Below are 24,909 nucleotides of genomic sequence, written 5' to 3'. Positions count from 1 at the left end.
TTTCTGTGGTGGCTTTCCCATCTGTATCTCCAGGTGACACAGGGAGAAAGGCACTCAGCTCAGACACAAATGGCAAGCCAAAAGAAACTGAACAATTCCCATCCCCTTATCTGACGTTTTCAAGCTCCTGAGATGTTTTAGAGGGCACTTGGGTGACTTGGAGCCAGCTGGTGCCCTTGTAGCACTCTGGCTTGGCTGTGTTTTCACTCCTGTTTCCAAGGGCTTTCTGCTTTGGTTTTTTCCCCTTGGTTGTGCTAAAAGCTGCTTGTTGCCTTGACAAATATTTGTTTCCAATTCTGTGTGTAAACATCTAACATCAAATCGTCTCAGGATTCAGTATGCAGATGACTGCACTGCTGTTTACCAGAGTTCAAAACCTGGGCAAACAGCAGTTTGTTTGGGCTGAATAAGTAATACCTTATTTTGGAGGGCCCAAATAGCCATGTAATTATTTTGAATAAAGAAATTACCATATCATTTCAGGCTCATTACATGGGTATTTATTCTCAGTAGATTGTGTGCAGGCTGTTACAATAGTAACTGGTGTAACTTTGGTTTGGAAAAGGAAATGGTGGTTAATGAGAGGAGGAAGGGGCCTGTGGTAAGCCTGCAGTCCTTGGAATGGGAATGCCACCCCAGAAGTGTGGAGCTCTGTTTTCAAGTGGAAAAGACCTGTTGTTCTTGCATAGCATTTTAGTGAAGATGCAACCAGCAATAAAGAACTATTTCTTTGTATTTATGTATTTCACACAAGGAAACCCAGGAGCTCTGGGAGCTGTGACTCAGCTGTGACTCCTTGTCAAAGTGTAGCAATAGTACAAATAAAAACCAGCCAAGCTGGGTAGCAATGCCTGTGACTTGTGTGCTCCTAGTAGGCAGTAGGTGGCTGTAATTCCCCGAGGAACAGTCTTGACATCAGATGGGATGTCCATGCCCTCAGCACTCTCTAACAGAGCAGCTCACTGCTCTGCAGTGCCACACTGCACTCAGTGCTCTTCTCATCCAGCAGAGCCTGACCATGGCCAAGGGGATGAAGGAGCTCTGGAGAACCTGGTCCAGGGGACACAGGGAGCCCTCAGGCCTCTGTCACCTTCCTGCCCTGACATCCCCAGCCCAGCTGCCTCAGACAGGAGTAGATCTCTCTGGTTTCCGTTCATGCTTATAAATGCCTATTTAATCTCTCTAATCTTCTTAGCACCAGTGCACAAAAACCTGAGAAATATTTGGTGTGAGATGGAAATTCACCTCGTTGTGAAAGAATTGCTTCTCAAGTGTTAGCCATTCATGACATGGCTCTAATTGCATTATACTTAGGGGATCCTAACACAACAGGCTTCCACATTTACCCCTGAGCACTTTTTTTTGCAGTACTGGGTTAGAAAGTGTTGGTAATTTGAATAAATGAAATGAGTAACTGAAGACAGACTCTGCCTCTCGCCAGTATATCTCATTAAAAAAAAAAAAAAAAAGAAGAAAATGTATTATTTAAGTAATTAGCAAGATGCTGACATAGTGCAGGAAGTGTGCAGGGGATATTTTGTATTTCAGCTGAAAACAATAAAGCAGATTTCTGTTTAGACAAGGAGTGTTCATTTTCAGAAGGGAGAAATTCTGATTTTTTGCAAGGTGAAAGAGGCAGTGAGAGAAGAAATGTTCATGGAAGTTGTTTATTTGAGAAGGGGAAAGCCATAACATGGCAGAAGCCCTTAGGTGTGTTATACAGCTATCAGACCTGGGTCTTAGACTGGAGGAGATAAAGGCTGTTTGCTGCTCAGCACAAGGAAAACCAAAAGAAGGATTGAGGGATGGCAGTATTTTGCTGGGACACACAACATCAGGAAATTACTAAATTCCACCTTGGCCACTTCCCCGTTTTCTCCTCCACTCCCATGAACTCATTCTGCTCAAGCTGTGTTGTGGTGTGTTTTATGCTTGTTCAGTTTTCCCTCCATTGTTCTCTCAGAAAGTCCTGCCCTGTTACCAGTTTGTGTCAATCCCCAAACCCCTCCCCAGTTGTCTTGGTTACCAAATGTATCTTTCTTGTTCCCCACCCCTGGCAGCCTGCCTGTCACTCGACACCCCTGCCTCTTTTTCTAGAGAGTTCGGGCCAGGGTGTCGAGTGATTGGGTTAGGGGCCAGGGTCCCTCCCGCAACTGTGTTTGATGGGTTCTCCGATCATGCCAATCCTTAATGTATCCCTCTCTGATTTGCTATCTTTCACCCCTCCCACCCTCTGTAAAACCGAGGCTTTTTCCCTGCCTCGGGGCTCTCAGCTTCTTCCACCGAACCTGCACGTTTCCCTACCAATAAGACCACCCCCCCGAAGAAACTGAGGGTCGCCTCTTCATTTCATCCTGCGACTTCGGAGCTCTTTACTGCGGCCACACGTCCGCAAGGCCTGACATCGCCTTGGGCACAAAGCCCTGACTCCGGGTTGGGGAAGTGCCTTACTGGCTGGAGGTTGGCTGGACACTTATCTAGCCTGGGCGTTTCACTTTTCACCGGCCACTGCTCCAGTTTTGGCGCCCAACGTGGGGCCCCCCCTTTTCTCGGATTCGTGGACCCCACGGACGGGATTTCGAGAATCCCAGCGGTCGCGGAACTACCCTGTGGTCGAGCAGACCTTGTGCGCGAGGTAGCGCTCCCCGGGGACCCTGGACGGCAGCTCCTTGCACCTGGGAGTCGTCCTGTCGCAGGAAACCCCTCGTTCCAGCTTTTCGTTTGTTGCCTCCGGACTTCGTGAGTATTCTGCTACTCTCCCTGTCGCCTTCCCCTCTATTGGTGTTTCGTCACCACCCTTCTTTTTCTCTAGACAGGGGCCGGGGGTGGGCACCCTTATTTTTTTTTCTTTCGCGTTTACTGGAACGGGGGGGGCTTTTCCGCAGCTGCCACTTATAACATCGAGCGATGGGTGCAAAGTTTTCGCTCTCGGCAGCTCAGAAGGGGCTGTTTTACCAAGTTGTGGGTATCCTAGTTGGGGGGGGTTGTTCCGTTGATAAAAAGGAAGTTAAAAAATTAATCCGATGGCTTTTTTCTGAGTTTCCCGAAGTCTCCCCCGATCTAATTAAAGATCCTGCCTTTTGGCAGAGGGCAAATGCCAAGTTATCAAACTTGATTAGATCACGAGACACCTCGCTTTCTCCGTTAGCTTTTTGGATTTCACAAATTCGATCTATCCTGAAAGCAGGAGGAAACTCAGAAAAACCTTCGGTCAGTTTTAGTTCGTGCCCCAGTTCTTCTACTTCTCCCTCTACCCCTAACCCTTCTTCCCGTCCCCACAAATGTAAAACCGGGATTCTGAAAGGTGCAGCGCGCTCCAGCCCCGCGCAGGGTGACCATTCGTCCCCTAGCCCCCTTCAAAATCCTCGGCCCCCCCGCCCTAAGAGTCCTGGCCAGTCTCTTAGGGGCTCCTCATCTTCCCCTACCTCCCCTGTTCCCGCCCCCAGGTCCTCAGTTTCTAAAACCCCAAAATCCAAAACCCTAATTTCTAAGTCCCCAGTTTGCTCCCAGTCGCCTCCAATTCCCCAAAATGGCTCCTATGGGGCCCAAGATGGAGGCAACCACATGGCTGAAATGGCGGGAAAGCCCTCTTCTTCTCCCCAGAATCCCTTTTTCCCAAGCTCCAACCCCTTCCTGCCAGTCGGCCACTCCCAGTGTTCTACCCCCTCGTCCTTCCCCCCTCCTGGTCCCTCCTCCTTTCCAGAAACCTCTTCAGTAGTCCCTCCCCTTTCTCCTCCCACATCCCCGCCCATAGCTCCTCCCTCGGTCCCTCCCATACCACCTCCCATCTCTCCACCCCCTGCCAGTCAAAAAGTCCCACCCCTTGTCTCCACCTCCTGGGAGGGTCCCTCGATATCGGATTGCCCTGCTCAAGTTCCCAGCCACGCCCCTACCTCCTCCTCTCCCGGTTCCCACGCTCTCCCTGCCGGCTCCCGCGCTTTGGGTTCCGGGGGGGGGGCAGCAGTTGGGAACCGGGAACCGGAGTCTGCTGTGATACCATCCGCAGCCCCGGTTGTTTACCATCCAGAGGGAGATGGTGGGGTGCGTCGCCAGTGGGTCCCCTTACACCATTCACAAATTAAGGAGCTGTGCAAGGCACAGAAAGATTACGGCCGGGACAGCGAATACTTTCGGGGAGTGTTGCAGGCAACACTTACCGAAGCCGATGTCACCCCCTCTGACATCCGGCGCCTCTTCACGTGTCTGCTCAATCCCACCGAGCGGGCTATGTGGGAGGCAGCCTGGAAGAGGGGAGTGACGGAGGCCCTCCCGAGCCTGTGGGAACGGCCCCACACGGGGCTGGACCTAACGGGCAATGTCCTGGCCATCGATCAACTCCTTGGGACCGGCAACTGGGCAGATGGGCACTCGCAGGCGAGTGCCATCCCCCAGGAAGCACTCCGGGAGTCAGCGCGGGCAGCCGAGAAGGCGTTCCTGGCGCTGCCGGGGGCGGCTCCTCTCCTTTCTTTTTCCAGAATCTTTCAGGGCGCCGAAGAATCTTTCCTCGATTTTGTCGAGCGTCTTCGAAAAGCTGTCGAGCAGCAAGTGGCGGACGAGGTTGCCCGGGAACATATCCTGAAGGAAGTAGCGTCCACGAATGCAAACTCTGCGTGTAGGGATGCCATCCTCAGCCTCCCGATGCACCCACCCCCCTCGCTGCACGATATGCTCGAAGTCTGCACCCGGAAAGTCCTAATCATGCCATCTAGGGAGGGAGAGAAGAGAAAACAGCTGCCACCCCGAGTCAGCGCCGCAGAAGAGGCGCCTGAAAACACCTTCTCTGAAGCCACCTGCCGCTCGCCTGCTCCCGGTCCTTCCGCCGCCAAATCACCCTGCCATCTGTGCGGAAAGCTCGGGCATTGGATGCCCGACTGCCCGCTGCGGCGGGAATTTTATGAATTCAAAAGGGGGCAGGGACTCCTGGGGAAAACCCAGACAAAAAACTAACATCTGAGCGCAGTTCCCCCCTGCGCCATGATAAAAATAGGGCGGGACAACCAACACCACGCAGGGAGGGGAGATCTCAGGGACCGCCGCCTGCCAAACAAGACATATTCTCACCGGACTTGTCACATGTTGCATGTCTCCAACCTAGACCCGTGCTAACTGCCTTTTCTGCTTTCAGACCCTTCCGGCTGCAGCTGACGGAGCCACTACATCTTAAGAACTCCGATTTTCAACTCGTGTCAGTCAGCCCGGAATGCCCAGGAAACTGGGGGCGGATAAGGTGTAAGTACGTCGTTGTCGGAGACACTAAGCACACACCTTTAGAGGTGAACATAATTCCAGGTCTTCTGCCATCTGACCCGGGACTGTTTGCCGTGGGGCTGCACTGTGTCCAACCCCCCACTTTCCTGCCCAAGGGACAGGTGATCGCGCAAGCGATCCCTGTTCCCGAAATAACTTGGGCCCTGGGGTTTCCTCCGGCTGAACTCCAAAATCCAGCAGTAGCTTGGGCCCAGGTCCTGGGGCGGGAAAGGCCTCATGTCACCTGTCATATCTCAAAAGGGGGAGAGGGCAAGCCTCTTAAAGGCTTGTTGGACACAGGAGCAGATGTAACGATCATTCCTTCCCGGGAATGGCCGTCACATTGGGAATTGCAAAACGCGCCTGGCCACGTCCGAGGTGTCGGGGGTTTACAATTGGCACGTCAATCAAAGAGCGTTGTACAAATTACGGGGCCGGATGGGCAATTGGCTTCAGTGCGCCCATTCGTATTAGATTACACGGAACCCCTGTGGGGGAGAGACCTCTTGGCCCAGTGGGGAGCCCGAATTGACCTCCCAGCAGCTCCCCAGGTTTTTCGGGCAGCGGTCACTGATGAGCGCCCTACCTGGAAACTGAATTGGAAATCTGATAAACCAGTACAGGTAGTGCAGTGGCCGCTCAACAAGCAAAAATTAGCGGCGCTCAATGAGCTTGTTAAGGAGCAGCTACTCAAGGGCAACCTGGTGGAGACCATGTCAGAGTGGAACTCCCCAGTGTTCGTTATCAAAAAGCCCAACAAAGATAAGTGGCGGCTCCTTCACGACCTCCGCCAAATTAACAACATCATTGAAGATATGGGGCCTCTCCAACCAGGGATGCCGTCCCCAACGATGCTCCCCCAAAATTGGAATTTGGTCGTAATTGACATAAAAGATTGCTTTTTCCAAATTCCCTTACACCCGGACGATGCTCCGCGTTTCGCCTTCACGGTTCCTGCCATCAACCGTGAAGCCCCAAGCAAGCGCTATCATTGGCGAGTTCTTCCACAAGGCCTAAAGGCCAGCCCGATGATCTGTCAATGGTACGTCGCCTCCTTGCTGTCCCCAGTACGTGCAGCCGCCAAAGACACCATCATTTACCATTATATGGATGACATCCTAGTGTGCGCTCCGACCAACGACCTACTTACCCACGCGCTTGACCTAACAGTCGATGCATTGGTTGTTGCAGGGTTCGAGCTCCAGCAAGATAAGATTCAACAGATGCCACCCTGGAAGTACCTGGGCCTGGAAATAACGAAGCGGACCATTGTTCCGCAAAAATTGGCTATTAAAACTAACATCAAAAACCTGGCAGATGTCCACCAGCTGTGTGGGTCCTTGAATTGGGTAAGGCCTTGGCTAGGCATTCCAACAGAAGACCTAGCCCCCCTTTTCAATTTATTGAAAGGGGGAGAAGAGCTTAGTTCTCCAAGGTCCCTTACCCCAGAGGCCCAGACAGCGCTGGAGAAGATCCAAAACTCCATCTCGGCCAGGCAGGCCCACAGATATCACCCGGGCCTGCCATTTAAATTCATTGTTCTAGGTAAGCTGCCACACCTCCATGGGGTGATTTTCCAGTGGGATGATTCCATCAAGGGCAAGGACCGGGGCTCGGGGGATCCCCTCTTAATCATAGAGTGGGTGTTCCTCAGCCATCACAGGTCCAAAAGGATGACGCAGCCAGCCGAGCTGGTGGCAGAATTGATCAGAAAGGCTAGATCGCGGATCAGAGAGTTGGCAGGTTGTGACTTTGACTGCATCCACATTCCTTTAAAATTCGATTCAGGCCATCTAAAAAGAAAGATGATTGATAACCTTCTGGAAACAAATGAGATGCTTCAACTGGCTTTGGACAGCTACACCGGCCAAATCGCAGTAGATCGGCCGGCCCACAAATTATTCAATCAGGAATTCACATTGTCTCTAAAATCAGTTCAGAGTAGAACTCCTCTGAAGGCTTTGACAGTTTTTACAGACGCGTCTGGAGCATCCCACAAGTCAGTGATGACTTGGAAGGATCCTCAGACTCAGCGGTGGGAGGCAGATGTCACAGAGGTGGAAGGTTCACCTCAAGTTGCTGAGTTGGACGCAGTCGTCAGAGCCTTTGAGAGGTTCTCTGAACCATTCAATTTGGTCACTGATTCAGCCTATGTCGCGGGTGTAGTTTCCAGAGCCGAAAATGCAATTTTACAGGAGGTATCAAACATCCCTTTGTTTAACTTGCTCTCTAAACTTGTGAACTTAGTCTCCCACCGAGAGCAACCCTTTTATGTGATGCATGTCAGGTCACATACCGATTTGCCTGGATTTATTGCGGAAGGCAATAGGCGTGCTGACGCCCTTGCCGCTCCTGTTCAAGCTGCCCCACTCCCTGATCTGTTCAGTCAGGCCAAGATCAGCCACCAGCAATTTCATCAGAACGCCCCTGGCCTTGTTCGACAATTCCATCTTACACGCGAACAGGCCAAGGCGATCGTGGCTACATGTCCTCAATGCCAGTCCCACCAGCTCCCAACAATACCCTTGGGAGCTAACCCCAGAGGTCTATCTAGTTGCGAGGTGTGGCAGATGGATGTTACCCACATCCCTGCCTTTGGCCGTCTGCAATTCGTACATGTCTCAGTGGATACCTTCTCCGGCGCAGTCTATGCCTCTGCCCACACAGGGGAAAAGGCAGCAGATTGTGAAAAACACCTAGTTCAAGCGTTTGCTGTCCTGGGCATCCCCAAGGTCCTGAAAACAGACAATGGCCCGGCGTATAAATCCAGGGAGCTGTGAAGCTTCCTGCAACAATGGGGAATAGAGCATAAGACCGGCATCCCCTATTCCCCGACAGGCCAAGCCGTGGTAGAAAGGACCCACCAGAGCCTGAAGAGAGTTTTAGAACAACAGCGAGTGGCTGTGAAGGTGGAGTCCCCCCATATCCGTCTCGCGAAGGCGCTTTTTACCATTAACTTCCTAAACTGTTCTTTCGAAAATCTCAATCCGCCTATCGTGCGACATTTCGGGAGACATGAGCAGCTGCAGGCCAGGGTCAGGCCTCCTGTCCTGATTAAGGATCCGGAGACCTGGAAAACGGAGGGGCCTCTCGATCTAGTGACTTGGGGGAGGGGATACGCTTGCGTGTCCACCCCCTCAGGTCCGAGATGGATCCCCGCTAAGTGGGTCAAGCCCTTCCGCCCTGGGAAGACTCTGAGAGCAGAAAACGTAGAACAGGTCACGGAGGCATGTTGGCGGCGGCGGCGGAAGCTCCCAGGGATGGAGCCACTCCCAGTTTAACCCTCTCCCTGCCCCGGGCAGGACCTGATACAGAGTCATTCCTTATGTCTGTCTCTTGTTTGTTTTTAGTTTTCCCCCAATGGACGGTGTTTGCCCTTACAGTTCTTTTATTTTTAAACGAAAAAGGGGGAGATGTTGTGGTGTGTTTTATGCTTGTTCAGTTTTCCCTCCATTGTTCTCTCAGAAAGTCCTGCCCTGTTACCAGTTTGTGTCAATCCCCAAACCCCTCCCCAGTTGTCTTGGTTACCAAATGTATCTTTCTTGTTCCCCACCCCTGGCAGCCTGCCTGTCACTCGACACCCCTGCCTCTTTTTCTAGAGAGTTCGGGCCAGGGTGTCGAGTGATTGGGTTAGGGGCCAGGGTCCCTCCCGCAACTGTGTTTGATGGGTTCTCCGATCATGCCAATCCTTAATGTATCCCTCTCTGATTTGCTATCTTTCACCCCTCCCACCCTCTGTAAAACCGAGGCTTTTTCCCTGCCTCGGGGCTCTCAGCTTCTTCCACCGAACCTGCACGTTTCCCTACCAATAAAACCACCCCCCCGAAGAAACTGAGGGTCGCCTCTTCATTTCATCCTGCGACTTCGGAGCTCTTTACTGCGGCCACACGTCCGCAAGGCCTGACATCGCCTTGGGCACAAAGCCCTGACTCCGGGTTGGGGAAGTGCCTTACTGGCTGGAGGTTGGCTGGACACTTATCTAGCCTGGGCGTTTCACTTTTCACCGGCCACTGCTCCAAAGCTGCTTTCCTCAACTTCACAGTTTGCTCCCTGGCACGTAGGCAGGGCTTTGCTGGAAGTCACAGCTCAGTTCTTGTTCTGATTCAGTGCATCTCCTGTTTTGGCCTCATCCCTTTAAAAACCTGGCTTAATTTCAGTTAATTAGTTCAGGTCAGTGCCTTCCTTTCACAGATGGCTGGAAATAGGTTCTTGTCCAAAGGCTGGGATGATTTGCATGTCCAGTGAGGTTGGGCTGATGTTAAAGAGCTGAACGTTGGCCAACTCATGTAGATATGAGCTGATGAGGAAAGCACAGCTGCACATCTCAGACTGGATTTCAGAGAAGTCAGTCAGTGACAGATCAGCCCATACATGTGGATATTTCCTTTCTTGTTGGAGAATTTACCTGCAAAATAAAATCTGCATTGTGCCTTTACCCCACCCTCAAACTATTCCTGATACTTTCTTCCTGTTCCAAATCCCTGCTTTTCACTGCTGGGAAGGAGAAGCATTCTTTCAGGGTCCTTTTCTCACCCCTGATATTTTACAGTCCTCCTAGAAAAGGTACAGGGAAGATGTGCACTTTGACAGTGACCCTTCACAGTATAGATCAATAGATGGCAGTAGCTGAATCTCCTTGGAAAGAACATCCCTGGAAAAATGTCATCATTGGCTTTTTCTGCAAGACATAAATGAATGCCCTCTTCATGGATTAAAAAGAGTGCAAGTAAATCATAAATCAGGGGCAAAGGACAATTTCCCTTTTTCATCCTCAAAAGTATTGATGTCCAGAGTTGCTTAGAACAGCACCAGGTTTGCTTGAAGCCATGGATTGAAAGGCTCCACACATTCAAAACCAGGATCAGCAGCAAGGATCAGTTCAAGTCTGTGAATCCCTCATTGGAACCTGGCTGGAGGCTTGCTCCTGATCACCTGGCTGTGATACTCACCTACAAACAGACTGTCACAACCTGCACTGTAATTTAGAGTCAGGGAGTCCTGCATCCCTGCTTGGCCTGGGGGTTTCCCCATAAGTTTTCCTAATGCCACTGCAAATATTTTAGTGCAGTCTTGTAAATGCAACCTAATTTAATTTGTTCATAGTATCCTGTATTTGATCATGTCTATTTTAATATCTCCAGCTCATATGGAAACAAAATTTCAGAATACTCTAATCACCATTGTTTGAATGGAGTAGGTCCAAAAGCTGGTCTGTGAAATCAGTAACTGAAGAATTTGGTTATTTCTTATAGAAAGCTTTAAACTAAAGGAATTTGTAGTTGGAAGTTATCTCAAGAGATCATTTAATCCTTCAGTTCCCTTTCAGTGAGGCAGAATGAAGAACGTGCACAGCTGATGCCCAGATGCTGACCAAAAGCAATGATGGTGCCTGGCCAGTGGCAAAGTTAATTGTCTAACAGCAGTGAAGGTTTTCCATGACCCCAAGCCCCGATCTCCTTCAGTGGCAATTTAGTCTCTTTGCATGGCTCATTCTTATTTTCCTCTTGTTATTGTATCACTGGAGAAGTTTTGACAAAACCAAAATCTGTTTGTGTCTATGTATTATACATTTTAAGTGAAAACTCATTTTGAAACATCACATAGATTTTTAGATCACTTAGATTTTCTCATCAGAAACAAAATGTCACTGAAATTAGCATAAACCAGTAAATTAAGGCATATGGCTGCTGATGTATCAAAACTTCTTGAAGGGGAAGACAGAACCCTCTGGCAGAACATTTCTGAGCCCTTTATCATCTGAATTCCTGGGTATATGGAAATATTTTGTGCTTGTTTGCAAGCACAGTTTTTAAAATCTTGATTGTGATTATTCAAATTCTTTTCTTTATAATCCAAAGTTTTCCTGCTTCTCCCTTTCAGGGAGTGTTTACATGATGCTCCAGTGAGAAACACTCAGAACTGATGCATTTTTGTGACACCTGATCTGTGAGCAGCCAGGGGAAATGTCCTGCCTGCTCATGGCCAAGCCAGTATTGTCACTTCTCTGGCTGAGTTCAGAGGATGGCAAAATGCTGGAAGCTCTCACTCAGTATTGTCTGAGTCCTGTGAGCCTTGAATTAGCAGAAGGGTGTTGCAGCCTGAGAGAACCCATTTTTCCATAAGATTTAAAGAGCACTTTCCCTGGCTAGAAACATGTTAGGGTGATGATTTCTGTGTGCTATTATGGAATGGCTGACTTGTTGCTGGATCCTTCTCCAATGGTCAGTTCAAAACCTGTTGATATTATTAATTCAGGCTTTAGAAGTAGGAATCATTGCCAGACCCCACTGGGTTACAGCCTGCCCCCACTCAGGGCTACAAGATAACTCCAGCTACCCAAAATCCCAGTTTAATGCAAGTCTAGGAAAGGCACCATCAAGGGAAAGGCACCATCAAGGGACAGAGACCAGGTGAGGAACTGATCTCTGCTGATGGGTCTGGTTGGTGTTACCCAACAGAATCCTTGGAATGCAAGAGACTTTGCCTGGGTTTGCTGATAAGATCTGTAGGAGGCAGCACAGGTAGCACTCCCTGCAGGAAGGAGGTTCAAGAGCCTGTGTTCTTTTCTCCCAGTCTCCAGGAGAGCCAGAGTGCACCTGTCTGTGCAGGGATTCTGCACTCCTCATCCTGCTCCCTGTGTCTTTCCCAAGATAAAGCTGGCAATGTAGATGGCTCTCTGCCTCTGCATGCAAATGAGAGATGTGGTTTTAGTCCAAAAGGGAATTTTACTTGCATAGCTGCAAGATTATACAGTGTGCTCAGTTTGCCTGAGATAGATTTTTAATGAGGAAGGAGCACCTTAAGTAGATGGGTGAAGAATGTTATCCATCATTTTCCCCAAATCGTGATCCATGATTTCCCTCAAACATCTGTCAGCCACCCAGCAGTTCATTTTCCTGAATCAAATGCTGGAGACAGCTAAAGAACAGCAGTGTTGCTCACAGAAAATTAGGCACCCACGGGGCAAATAATATTACTCTTTTCAGCAGCACAGAAGTCTGAAATTTCTCCAGCTGTTTCCAGAGGTGTGTCCCTGTGCCCCTTCCTCTGCTCACAAGGTGGCACAGGCCAGGGTTTGTATTCCCAGATCAAAGAGAGGTTTGAAATGGGCACGTGTGTTTTTCTCAGCTCTTTGAAAGTCCAAAGCTCAGATATGATCTTTCCTGAAATCACATTCAACCTGTTCCAAAGTCCAAGGGCCGAAATGAAAGGATTTAGCTTAATAAAATTCATCTTTATCTGCTTAAGGTATCTCTCCAGACAGAGCCCAGGTCTGTAAGCTGCACCCAGAACTCCAGTCCCATTTTTCAGAGCAATGTAGAATTGCTCTGAGCAAGTTTGTGCTCAAAGATCTGCTGTGCAGAATTAAGCAGGATTTTTCTTTCCACAGGCTTTTGATATAAGTAGGAAAATCTGTCCTTACTTAATATAAAGAGAAAAAAGCTCCAAGCTGCTAGAGGAGAAGGTGGATTTCCAAGATTAAAAAAACCCCAAACACACTTCATAATGGCTGAGCTTTAAAGGAAATTGTCCGATCCTTTTTTCCAAGATAACTGTTCTTTTCACTAACGAGGTTTTAGGAACCTTTTCCCATAGTAAGAAATTCTCATCCATGGTTGGGACCTTTCTCAAAGATGCATATTGCACTATCCTGGTCCAAATTTCTTTGTTATTGCCAGTAGAAACAGAGTTTCCTTTCATCAGATGGACAGTATTGTACAGACTAAGAGTTGGGGATGTAATGTTACATGCAGGTGCTCAGAAATAAAAACCTGCCATTTCATTCCAGAGTGCTTGTTATTTCAGAGCACCAGGGTAAGAAAGATGGCTTCTTTAAATGTGAATGCACTTGGGCGCAGTTCAGTGAGGTGACGGTGGTGCTGGTGCAGACACAGCAACAATAATGTATTTTTTAGAACCTTTTATAAACATTTAGTTTAGCTGTGAAAAATCCCAGCCAGAATAAATGACAATCTGTTTCTATCTTTTCTTTGGTCACTTCACCCCTAGAAAATTAAACAGAGAAAGGAGAGGGGGTAAACTCTTAATACCAAGAGTTCTCTTTGCTCCCTCTCATTGATTTCCCATCCAGCTGTTCCTTTGGCTCCAGAGCTGCAGATGGTGGTTGCACTGTGGAGCTCCTGAAGGCACCGTGTAGGTTTGTGCACCAGACCATCAGAATCCCAGCTGCTACCTAACCATCAAGACTTGATTTTACTTAAGCTGATTTTCTCCTCTTCCTAATTATTTTTCCTTCCACTAGAGTGGAGTCAAGTTTAAAAAAAATAAATTTCAAATAGTATAAAAATGTAGAAGAAACAGATATTACTACCAACATTTTATTCTTCTCCTTAACCTCCCAGTGTGCAGAAGATTCACAGCCTCTGTTTGGTGAGGATTACTGGGATGATGAATAAATGCTCTGAAGTTTATTTCACAGTCTTGCAGTCTTCTATCAAACTCATTTGGGTTTGCAATCTTGCACTGTACTTTGGCAGCAGTGCTTGGTATTTTTCTCAGATACCTTTCCACAGCAGCATTATTTATGTATTTCCTTACACTCACTCATGAGTGGTCATTAGGACAAAAATCTTAACAGGGTCTATTGAGTTTGGCCTGATCCACTTGGTGCATTCTTTGCTTCCAACCAAAGGATGAAAAACAACCATTCTGTACTCTCATTTCTGTTAAACCCCTGAATACTGACTTGATCTCCATCTTCCTTCTCAGGATGAAATGGTCCCCAGGACCTGTCCCAGCTCTCCATGGGCACTGTTGCACCAGCAAACTCCAGAGGGCCCCTGGGTGCAGAGATCTGGAGTGAATCAGCTCTTGGTAAGGTGAGATCTCCTTTGCTCTCACTTCCCACAAGTCCTTGGAAAGGAGGCAGCAAATGCAAGTCTGCTTCAAGCCTGGTGTGGGGAGAGGGTCCTGGAACATGCACTGGGGGCTCTGCCAGTCAGGTGCTCATGTCTCCCTTGTCTTCTCTAGAGTAAACCAGACCATTGGCTCAGAGATGACTTCCAGCACTGCTTTAACCAATTTTAGCAGGACAGGTGATGGGAATATGGATTATTTACTGAGGTTTTCTCCAGCTCAGTGTTTGCCCTGTCCCCAGGCTGACCTGCTGTCATGTTTAGTAACATCAACATGCTTATTTTGCCTTCTGAAAATACACTTTTTTTTATAACTACAGATTGCCAGAGGTCCTGTTTTAGTAGTGAGAGAGTTTGGCTGTAGTGCAAATTGTGTGCTGGAGCTCCCAGAGGCTGTGGAAGCAGTTCTAATATTATTGTTTCAATCCAAATAAATATGGTAAAGACATACAGAAACCATTAGCCAAGAACTTTGAGAACACATTCCTGTGCATGCTTTCTGCTAGAGCCATGGCAGTGCAGCAAATCTAAAAAATCCTACCAAATGATAATTTTACATTGTGATTAGTTCAAATATCAGAAGAAACCTGTGGCTTTTCAACCCTTCATTAAACTTCTTTGTTTACCCTTCCTCCCTGTGTTTGGTTTTACCCAGGATGTCAAGGCTGGAATGCTTCAGGGCTGTGCTGTGTCTCAGGAATGGCTGTGACCTGGCACTCTGGGGCTGATGCCAGCCCAGCGTTTGCTGGGAATGAGCTCAGTGCTCCTGCTGGGACTGGGAATCACAGCCTGGAACTGAGGTGAGTGACCCTTCCTGGGTTTAGTCCTGTCAGCTTAGGGAGCCTCCTGCAAAGTGCTTGCTTCTAGTGCATTTTGGAGCACTCAAAGAGTGTGAGGAGAACTCTGTTTTAAACAACACCCCTTGTATGTTTTTTCAGGCAGGGAAAGGATCTGTCTTCTGTTTTAGCTTTGAAAATCTGATATGTAAGAGGAACTACATTTCTTTTCTCAGGCTGCAGGAGTAAATAATGTATAGTATATATAGTACATCTAACTCCTGTCTATGCAGTTTCATGATATGATTTTCTTGATTTGCCAGTGTACTTAAAATAATTATTTCTGACATTATTTTTTAAAAAAAAGCATCTTGGAAGAATTTTGGGGGCACAAGTTCTCTCCCTTGCATTTCAGGCATGGACACTTCTGGAGCTTCATCTCACATGGAACCTTCCCAGACTTATATTTGGTTTGTGGTCAGTTTGGTTCATTTTCTTTCCTTATCTGTTACAAACTCGTGTAAAGCCCAGGCTAATTTAGAGTGTAACATAACCAGGGATTTTGCTAATTCATAACAATTTATTAAGTTGTCCAAAGATAGTGCTGTTTTAAAAGTTTTTGGATAGTATCTGTTATCTTCTAAAAGAGCAGAAAATGCAAATGGCTCCTACAATCAGCTGTGTCTGCTTAGACTTGCCAAATCATAAGGAGAATGGTACAAAACAATGCAGCAACACTGAATTTATGGAACAGTGATGCTGGATGGCAATGGAATTGCAAAGGATGTGCTCAGTACATCAAAAATTAATACCTAGAGGGTCCATTTTGTATGGTGATGATTATAAGCATCACTCTGTGTGTTAACATAATCTCCTCCAAACAGCAGTTTACTGAACGTGCTGGAGATGATTGAACAAAGGACCAGTGGAGGTCATGTTTGGGTTCTCATTGGGCAAATCACTGTCATTTCCTTCTCAATCCCAGCTAAAATTGCAGAGTTGCAGGAGGTGCTTGGGTTCAGTGCACACAAATGGGAGGTTGGTACCTGTGCTGGGAGCAATGCAGAGCCATGCACAGGAACATCAGCAGGTCACAATGTGCTTCTCTTGGCTGTGGGAACAAGGGTGTTATTGGATAACCTCAGGAGCTGTTTGTTAAATAGTGAATCACTGAGCAAAGGCCCAAGAGGTGGCAGTGCCACTGAGTGCCACTCAGGCATGGACAGTGCAGCAGCATGGACACACACTGACACATGAGGGTGAGAAAGAGAGAGGGCTATTCACAATATTCACTTCAAGCAGACGTTTCACGACCTCTGCTTTAGAATCCATTTGTTACATCACGTATCCATTTCATTTTAAGTAACAAATCAGTTATGAACATTTATTTTTAGCAATGAATCACACTTCTGGGCACACTTAACCAGAGTTCATCTGTGCTGTGTCCAGTAATCTGTGTGCAGCTCTTTGCATCAGATGAGAAATGTACAACTTAATTGTAACTCACTTGGAACTATAGCTATATACTAGGAGGGCTGTTTGATCCTAAAGCTGAAGAAATCACACTGACTTTATTTGTTTATTATTTCCAACTTAACAGTCTCATGCAAAATGCAAGAGTTTATTTTAGCAGCAATCATAAAAACGAATTATTTGTTTCTAGACAGTCTTTGCTAATTTGTGCTGCAGTAAATTTTTTTAGTCAATTTTGTGTCTTTAGCCACAGCTCCTCATAGGCATTTCCGCAGAGCCAGACAAACAGCTGTTAGAACTGGGAAAGCAGCAGCAGAGCTGCTGGTGTTGTACAGTGGAGCTGGAGTAATTAGGCCAGCACTTATTGTGGTTCAAGTGCAGCTTACTCCAAGTGCAAGAGAAGTCTGGAGAGGGTCACTGACTCCTGTGTGTTCAGCTGGGAATTTCATCCCTCACTTCGGCCCTCTCTGATGGGGAATTTCTCCTGCCTGTGTAACTCGGGAGAAAAATGTAAATGCAGTCAGTGTAAGGACATTAATGAGACCAGCCCCTTCAAGTTCTAAGGTTTGAATTTTCCCCCCAGCCTCCTGTTAATGATGTGCCAGTTTGGTGCTGCAGGAGAATCTGCATCTGTGGTAACCAAAGGTCAGAGGCCCTGGGCTGCCTGGGCTGCTGTGCTCATCACACCCGGGGAGCAGAGAGGGCTCCTGGTGTCTCAGTGTTAGCAGTGGCCTCACAAAAGACAAGTGTTTGAAATAACAATGGTTTGAAGGAGTGTGTTACTGACCCCCAGTTCTGCATTTAAAAAAACCACAAAACTCTCAAGCCCTTGAGTACCTAATGATGGCTGAACAAACTTGGAATGACCTGAGGAAGATGGAAAGGGACAGAAGTTAATGCTCCCCAGATGCAGCAGAGCTCAGTAGCCCTTAAAAGCAGTTAAAGAGCTTTTACCATCTGTTAAGTAATTACCTATCATCATTAGTTAAAAAAAAACACGGTTAAGAAGCGAAAACGAGCAGACGATAGCCCTTCACAATGCAGCTGCTTATACTGCTTTTAAAAATGCCGCGGCAGCAGCACGGAATCGGGACCCCGCCCTGCCGAGAGAGAGCAGCCCCCCCGCGCCGAGAAAACTCCCCCCCGCCGAGAGAGCCGAAACCGGGGCAACCCCGCGCCGAGAAAACCACGCTGCCGAGCCTTGGGGAGGGGCAGGCAGAGCTCTCCCGCTCCTCTGAGCCGGCGCCGCCAGTTCCAAAAGCGGCAAAACAACGCCGCAGTGAGCTATGGCCTAGAACACGATCGCTCCCGCTCCGCAGGGCTGCGCAGCCTATTATGCAAGAGCGAAAAAGAACAGAACTCACGGCAGAGACTGTTAGTTGAGCTTCTACCCCCATTAAGGAGCAGAAATACTCACCGAAATCGAAGCTGGTGCTAGATAGTCTGGCAGGATAAGTCTCTTCACTTGAATAGGACCCCATGGGCAGGAGGGGCTCCCCTATTCTCCTCTGCAAAATTTGCTCACCAGAAAGGAGCTGCACTTTCCAGAGGCACAGAGCAGTCCGCGAGGCTTCTTGTGGGTTCAGTCCCAAAGTCTCTCTGGAGAGCGATGCAGCCAAAACTCTTCCAGTGGATGCTCAGCTGCCTTAAAGCTTTTCCGAGGTTTTGAGGTTCCGAGAGGACTTCTCGGGGCTGCAAAGTCCAGCAGCCCCACGCTTGGGCCCCAAAATACTGGTATATGATCCCAGTATTACCGGGTGGAACGTGCCTGGGCTTGTCTGGCCCTTGCTGCTTGACCAAAGGCGGCAGCTGTGGTGTTTCACCTCAGAGACACCTTAGGCTGGCTGGATGTTGCAGCTGGCACTTGGAACAAGTCCAAGCAAACAGGAACTCAGGTTTACCTCTAGTGGAAAGGCTTTAGGCGAGGTGAAGGAAAAGGAGACAGATTCTGACGTAGGGTTTAATCCAGAGTTTTATTCCAGGGTCACAGATCTCTGAATCTTGTAACAGCTACAACAGAATCCCGACTGCATGGTCCCGTGTCTTTTTAAGCCCGGGGAAAGGGAGAGGGGAAGGGGGTAGGTGTGCCGCCAGCCAGGTGGGAGGGGCAGAGTCTCAGAGGACAATGACACCTAGACGGGCCAATGACCCCAGGGCTGAAAAGCATCTTTTGAACTTCACCAACCAGACCTCGCCCTTGCTGGAATGTTAAGATTGACGGACAGCACTTAGCAAGGGGGAGGGGAAGGGAGAGGTTGGCACACCTGAGGGACTGGGAGAGGTGAGACAGGATATTGCTTCACACCACAACAATTAGTTATTAGAAGTAGGAAATGATGTAAAGGGCACAAACATGATAGAAATAGAACAGCCAGCTTCTTGTGGGTTTCTTGAACGAGGTCATGAAAACATGGTTATTAATGCTGAAATAGAAAGGACAAACATTTACAGACCATGTTGTAGCTGCTCTGCCTCAAAAAGAAAAGCATTATGTTTTTCCTAACAATAAATATTTAGCTCAAGTCTTGCACTTGTTACCAGTATGAAATGAAATTTATTATAATACTCATCTCCAAAAAACAAGATAAGATGGAGAAGATTTAAGGGTTCTAAATTCAGTGCATTATAGCTCAGCTAAAACCAATTATGGAAAACCCAATTTGAGGATCATGACTTGGAACAGATTAAAACCAAGTAACCAAAAGCCCCCAAAGCTGTGTGTGCTTTTAGGCTGCATGGTTTTACATGCAAACATGCACACATTTTTACTTCTATATCAGTATGGGCTTTCATGGCCCAAATTCTGATTTCTTTTTTCCTTGCTTCTTAGTCAAAATAGGTTCCCAAAAATGCATTTCTTTCAAGGTGTTAGCTGCACCTCTTTAAACATTCTGCTGGAATTTCAGTCTGTAGGTCTGAGGTTGCACAGGGATCCTTGCGTGGTACTTGGCTATTTTTCAGTCCTATTTCCTTCAGCAAGTGGATCCATCTCACTGCAAGTTCATAATGCCCCCTAGATTTACACACCCAACCTGCCCTGACTGTGAGCTTGGAGACGGCAGCAGGAGAGGCTGCTGAGACCCAACAGTGCCCAGGCATGTGGCCACAGAGTGGCACAAACAGAATAGAGACACAGGAAACTGCAGGAACCATCCAGAAATCAAAGAGAAAGTCATGTCCAGGCTGTCATGTCCACCCTCACTTGTGACTGCAATAACAAATTAACAGTGTGAGAAGTGGAGAAATCTTGTAAATAAAAAATGAGGACTCAGGCAGCTGCTGTGGCAGATGATGGAGAAAACGTTCAATAAATATCAAGAAGGGGGAATTAGGATGGCAGAATCAGGGCCCCTGGGGTAAGAGATGACAGTGTAATGGCAGACAAGGTAATAAAAGGAACAGAAACTGGTGCTGCTCCAGGCTCCTTGCCAGCAGCTCCATGCCTGATCCATGCAGTTGTTCCCACTGTGATCCCACCTGATTTGCTTTTCCATGCAGGAGGGACATGGTGTGCATTCCCTGGCCTCAGGGGATCCCCACGAGCTCTGCCCATGCTGGGAGCCCCTGGGCACTGCCCTCTACCAGGAGCCCTTCAGGCCCCTCTGCCTGAGGCTGGGGCTCTGTGGCTGCAGGCCTTGGGGCACTGCAATGTCTGCACAGGTACCTAAGGCCTTCTTTCTTTCTGGGGGCTCTTGGCAAAACCTAGTGAATAATATTGAAGTATTTTGTTCTATCAGAGTTACTTTTCCCTGTGTAAATTTTTTTTAATGTGAAAAGTGTGCTCTATATAAAATGTGCCACATATTTAAAACAAAGCCAATTTTATTTTGGTTTTGCCTGCTGCAAGGCTAAACATTGAGGTAAAGAACAGAAGCATTGGGTTTGTGTTGCCAAAATCTTACTCATAGGGTACTTTATCCCATTATTTTTCCATCTGTTTTGTCTCTTAGAGATTATTGCAGCAGCTTAAGAGTTTGATTCATTTCCACCAAGACGTAGGAAGAGAAGGTGCAGAGAGACAGAACTGCTTAAAACCTCAGTCTTAACTGCTGAAATATTCAGTTTATGAAAATACCTTCTGAATTTATGTTCAAAATCCTCTGCCTGATTTGCTGAATGAGGAGGAAGGGAGAGCAGGGGAATTTTCTCTGTCAGCTCTCCACAAGTACAGCTGTGTTGAATATTTAAATCTGGCATTTGCAGTCAGTGCATATTGTGATCTGCTTTTTTTGGGGAGCAACAATCTGTGAGAGATTATGATTGCCTTTTTATTGGAGTAGAAACAAAATATCAAACAAGCACTGAAATATATTTTCATGTAAGGTGATGTTATTTTCTATTTTAATCACAAGCTGTTTTGTGAGAGCCTCTGCACTGTGTTGCTTTAGAGCCCAATTTGGGGGGTGTGTGAAGGGCAGTGTGATGTCTGGATGATGGTGGTGGCCAGGAGCCCACAACACAGACAACATTGCCAAAGTGAGCACCTTTTAATCAGTGCCCTGACACCTCACTAAAGCTGGGCTGCACAGTCCTTGAGTGCCCAAGGCCCTCTTGTTGAAGCAGCCTCACTCTGCAGAATTGCTGTGTCTGTGGGGACAGCTTCATCTGCTCTCAGCCTCGCCCTGCACCTGGGACATGTCTGCAGCCCATAAATAACAGGGTCCTGCTGGCACAGAGCCTCAGGCCTGGGGCTGATTTATGCACTGCAGGGAGAGCAGGCCAGCCTTCAACGCCAGAGCCTCACCCCTCCACATTTCAGTATCCAGGAGGGTGTGAGGGGGGTGAGGCTGGAATGCTGACCTTCTGTCAGACTGCAGTGTACCACAGATCAGTGCAATTGGTGGGTTACTGCCAGGAAATCAGCTACTAGTGCACGGTTTTCTGTGAAATAAGCAGAAATGCAGTATGCCTAAAATGGAAAGGGAGCTCAGGACCCACATGTCACCAATTCTGCACACCCAAAGTCCCTTTGGTGTGAAAAAGAGTAGCCAAAATAATTAGCTTTTAGGATTAGTTTGGTTTGGTTTGTTTGGGGGTTTTATTCTAGAAAAACAGAGTCAGGCAACCTGAGCGATTGTGGAGGAGAGCACAGTAACCAGGGCATCTCAATGGCATTTGAAGGTGAGAAAATTACTGTGGTGTGAGTGAATCTGTGTATCAGAACCAGCACCAAACCCCTTGATGCATTCTCAGTAAGTTACAAATGTGAGTTCTCAGAGTGTTGAAAGCAGTGACAAAGGAGGTGTGACAGTTAAAAAGCGAATATCAAAAATCAAATAAAATAAAGCTTTGAACAAGCTGAACTCTAAATATTTAAAACTCGCAAAAAGTGTAAGAAGTGAAGCAGAAATAATTGTTGGTGCTAATATCTAAAAGTCTTAGGCATGTGTCCAGGCACCATTTATTCCCTAAGATGTTAGATGTCACACTGACAGAAAATTGTCACCCCCAGACTGGTATTTTTGGAACTGCTCAGTGTCCAATCAGGCAGTGACAGTGGTTAACAACTGCAAGCCTGATGCCTGGAAATTAAATAAATGGGAGTGCTCCTGCTGTGGGCTGGGGCAGGATGGTGGTGGGAGGGGATGGCACTTGGTGTGCCTGGCAGCTGCCCACTTCATCCACTCCAGTGAGCTTTTACCCACCCTGGGCTGCTTCCTTCTATCCCTGCCGGCAGGGTTTGGATGGGTCAGTGGGAATGCAGGAGCCCAAACAGTAAGTGCTCCCCTGGATTTTAACCCAGTGGCACAACAGCCATTTAACTCTGTAAATCTGTAAATATTGTTACAAGCCTGTTTTTGTAACATTGGCGTGCTCTCTGGAAAAGCTTTTTTTTAAGTATTGCAAAAGCTGGAAGAGAGCATTGGGCTAAGATGGTGATGTAGTCAGCAGTGGGGATTGGTGAAGGAACGAGGGAGAGCAGCAGAGCTCTGTGACAGCAGAAGTGAAAGCACCAGCTGGGAAGCACATTGCAGTCCTGATCCACCAGGAGCAACCTGGGATCAGCAGCTGCCCCCTGCAGACTCCAGTCTCCCTGAGAGCAGCACAAAGTTGTCCCCTCCTGCCTTCTTGGGATCAACAGCCTTTCCTGGAGTGTGGAGCTGAGCCCTTTCCTTGTACCTTTTGTGTCGTAATCTGCAGAGAATGAGGGAGGCTTTTCCCTGCCTTGCTGAGTGTATTGTTTTAGTGCTTGTGTGTAGCTTAGCTCAGGCAAAGAGAGCTCCTTCCATTCACAGCAGCACTCGAATTGTTGGGCTACTCAAGGAAAAGTATTTCTCAGTCACTCCTTTGGAAGCTGCTGTGTTTGACATAGAAGTACTAAACATGAGTGGAATGAGTGGGAGAGAATAAAGAGCTTTGATTTCTTAAGGCTGGTGATGAATGGTGGTGGTGATGGGAACTCTAGGCTAATTGTATCTCTTTTTTTTCCTTCCATTTTATTTCTCTTTCTTTCTTTTTTTCATCCCATAATTGAACAAGCTGCTAAAGGAGCCCTAGGATTAAATATTGAACAGAATGGTTCCTGAGTGAGTGTCAGAGCTGATGCACCAGAGAGTTGTGCTGGTTCTTTTTACACTTGTGGTGCTGAGGGAATGCTCTTGGCACAGCTTTGCCTCTCGTGCCTGCAAACACAGAGCTCTCAGCAGCAGGAGGAAGGATGGAGAGGCTCTGTGCCTGTGCACTGAGCGGGGAACCCTGTCTGGCTTGGACAGATCCTCTCTGAGGAGAGAGGGAAGCTGTTGAGTTCCCTCTGCAGAGGGGGTTCCCAGGAACAGGCAGCCTTGCCTACAGAATTCACCACTTATAGCCAACATTCCACCAACAAAGACTAAGAAAGGAAAAGAAACATAATGAGTAATCTGAAGAGACAGCCATGCTGTGCTGAAAAAGGCCTTTAGAAGTAATTACATAAAAAGCGTGAGCTTCTGTGCAGAGTTAGGGTCCCTGAATGGATTAATTAAAAACAAAGATGCACTTTCTGTCAGAGATCTATCCCAAGTGAAACCAAAATGCAATCAGATTCAGCTTTTAGATGGAAACTGACTGTGCACCAATAAACATTTTTCCTTTTTTAACTTCACAGAATAACTGAAAGAAGACAGAGAACAAACACCACCAGCTCCCCTCACTGTCATCAACACTGAAGTACTTTGCTGAAGCAAAATGTTAAGAAGCTGGGACTGGACATTTAAAGACTTGAAAGTTACTGAATTTTCTGCCCAACTTGATGGTGAGTAACAATTCCCACATTGCCTGCAGGATGTGAAGTGCCTGAGCAGGGGAAGGAGCGGGACAGCTGAGGAGCTTCAGTCACAGCCTGTGTTGCTTCAGCTATTGCCAGGGGAAGGTGTGTGGCTCATCAGAGTAGTTTGTATGTAAATCAAGCGAGGTTATTTGTGTTTCAGTGTTACTTAGAAGTCAAACAGCCCTTCTAGAAGGAAATTTTGGTTTCATCAACACATGCATTCCACCTTCCTCCCAACGGGGAAGAAATTAGAATAGCAAGGAGAGTATTCCCAAACAGCATTGCTTAACAAACAGGTTGGAAGGGCTTGCTTGCTTTTTTTTTTAATCCAGTAATAATACTGACTTGATGTCTCTTTTGTCTTTGTATTTCACTGCCTCATGTTTTGAGCATAGGCAATCATGTAGGAATCTTCTGGTTTGTACCAGTTCATTACAGTGTTGCTAATACAATTTTTTTCTTGTTGCATAGTGGGAAAAGATGCAGAAGATAATGCTGGTGTGTTACATGTTCTCAAGAGCTCAATAAGAGATGGAAAAACTCTAGAAATACAAATCTAAAATGGTATGCATTGCTTAGCAGGATCTTTCCTAGCTAATATTCTGGGTGTTGGTAGGCAATCCAATCTGATTGCACTTTCAAGGTGGGGGCTGGCACTTATCCAGCCAGAAATGTTGGATTTTGTTAGTGAGACCATGTTCTGTGTGGAGACAGCGATGCCTGGGTGAAATTCCATGGCTCATGTTGTGCAGGAAGGCAGGAGAGCAGGTCTTAGGGGTTCACTAAGCTCTTGAGATGCATTTTTGGGGAACTGTCAGTCAGTCAGGCTCCCAGAAGATGAGAAGCACACAAATATTTTTCTTTTTTTATTTTTCCTTCTCATAATGTGCAATTGAGCATCATGTGAAAGATCTGTTGCAGACCATGAATCTTATTCTCCAGGGCAGCTGTGGTCGTCTCTCTTCAGTTTTCTCTTCTGTACACTTGGGAGCTCTTTTGTGTAAGAGGTGAGCACATTGAGCTCACAGAGGTTCTTAGGAAGGGGATTAACTTCTATCCATGATGGATATTCCAGTGAAGTACCACCTATGAGCAGAAGAGAAAGGAAGAGAGTAAAGGGAGCTTGCACTGTACACAGAAAGATACTCCATAGATCTAATGAAAGCATAAAAATACTGTCTGCCTTGCTCTTAGAGGTGGTTTGAAAAATTACTGGCTAAGTCAAAAGAGTCACACCTGGAATTTCAGTTGAGATTTTCAGAGGAATTCTTATTAAATGTCTTCATATGAT

The 24,909-nt window shown here is 47.2% G+C and overlaps 1 long non-coding RNA gene across 1 annotated transcript; it reads left to right on the top strand.

Annotated features, from left to right (window-relative positions):
* Positions 1-13,978: 13,978 nt before the first annotated feature.
* LOC139592579 (uncharacterized) lies at positions 13,979-24,153 on the top strand. The gene is made up of 5 exons (XR_011680045.1): positions 13,979-14,087; positions 14,788-14,923; positions 15,315-15,376; positions 23,457-23,603; positions 24,090-24,153. It is a non-coding gene; the product is annotated as an uncharacterized lncRNA (long non-coding RNA).
* The last annotated feature ends 756 nt before the right edge of the window (positions 24,154-24,909 follow it).

This window comes from Agelaius tricolor, unplaced genomic scaffold (assembly GCF_023055355.1).
Source record: "Agelaius tricolor isolate 1412-34295 unplaced genomic scaffold, bAgeTri1.0.p SCAF_8, whole genome shotgun sequence".
In the NCBI taxonomy this organism is placed as follows: Eukaryota; Metazoa; Chordata; class Aves; order Passeriformes; family Icteridae; genus Agelaius; species Agelaius tricolor.
Note: the sequence above shows the minus strand (reverse complement) of the source record. Positions and strands in the feature narration are given on the sequence as shown.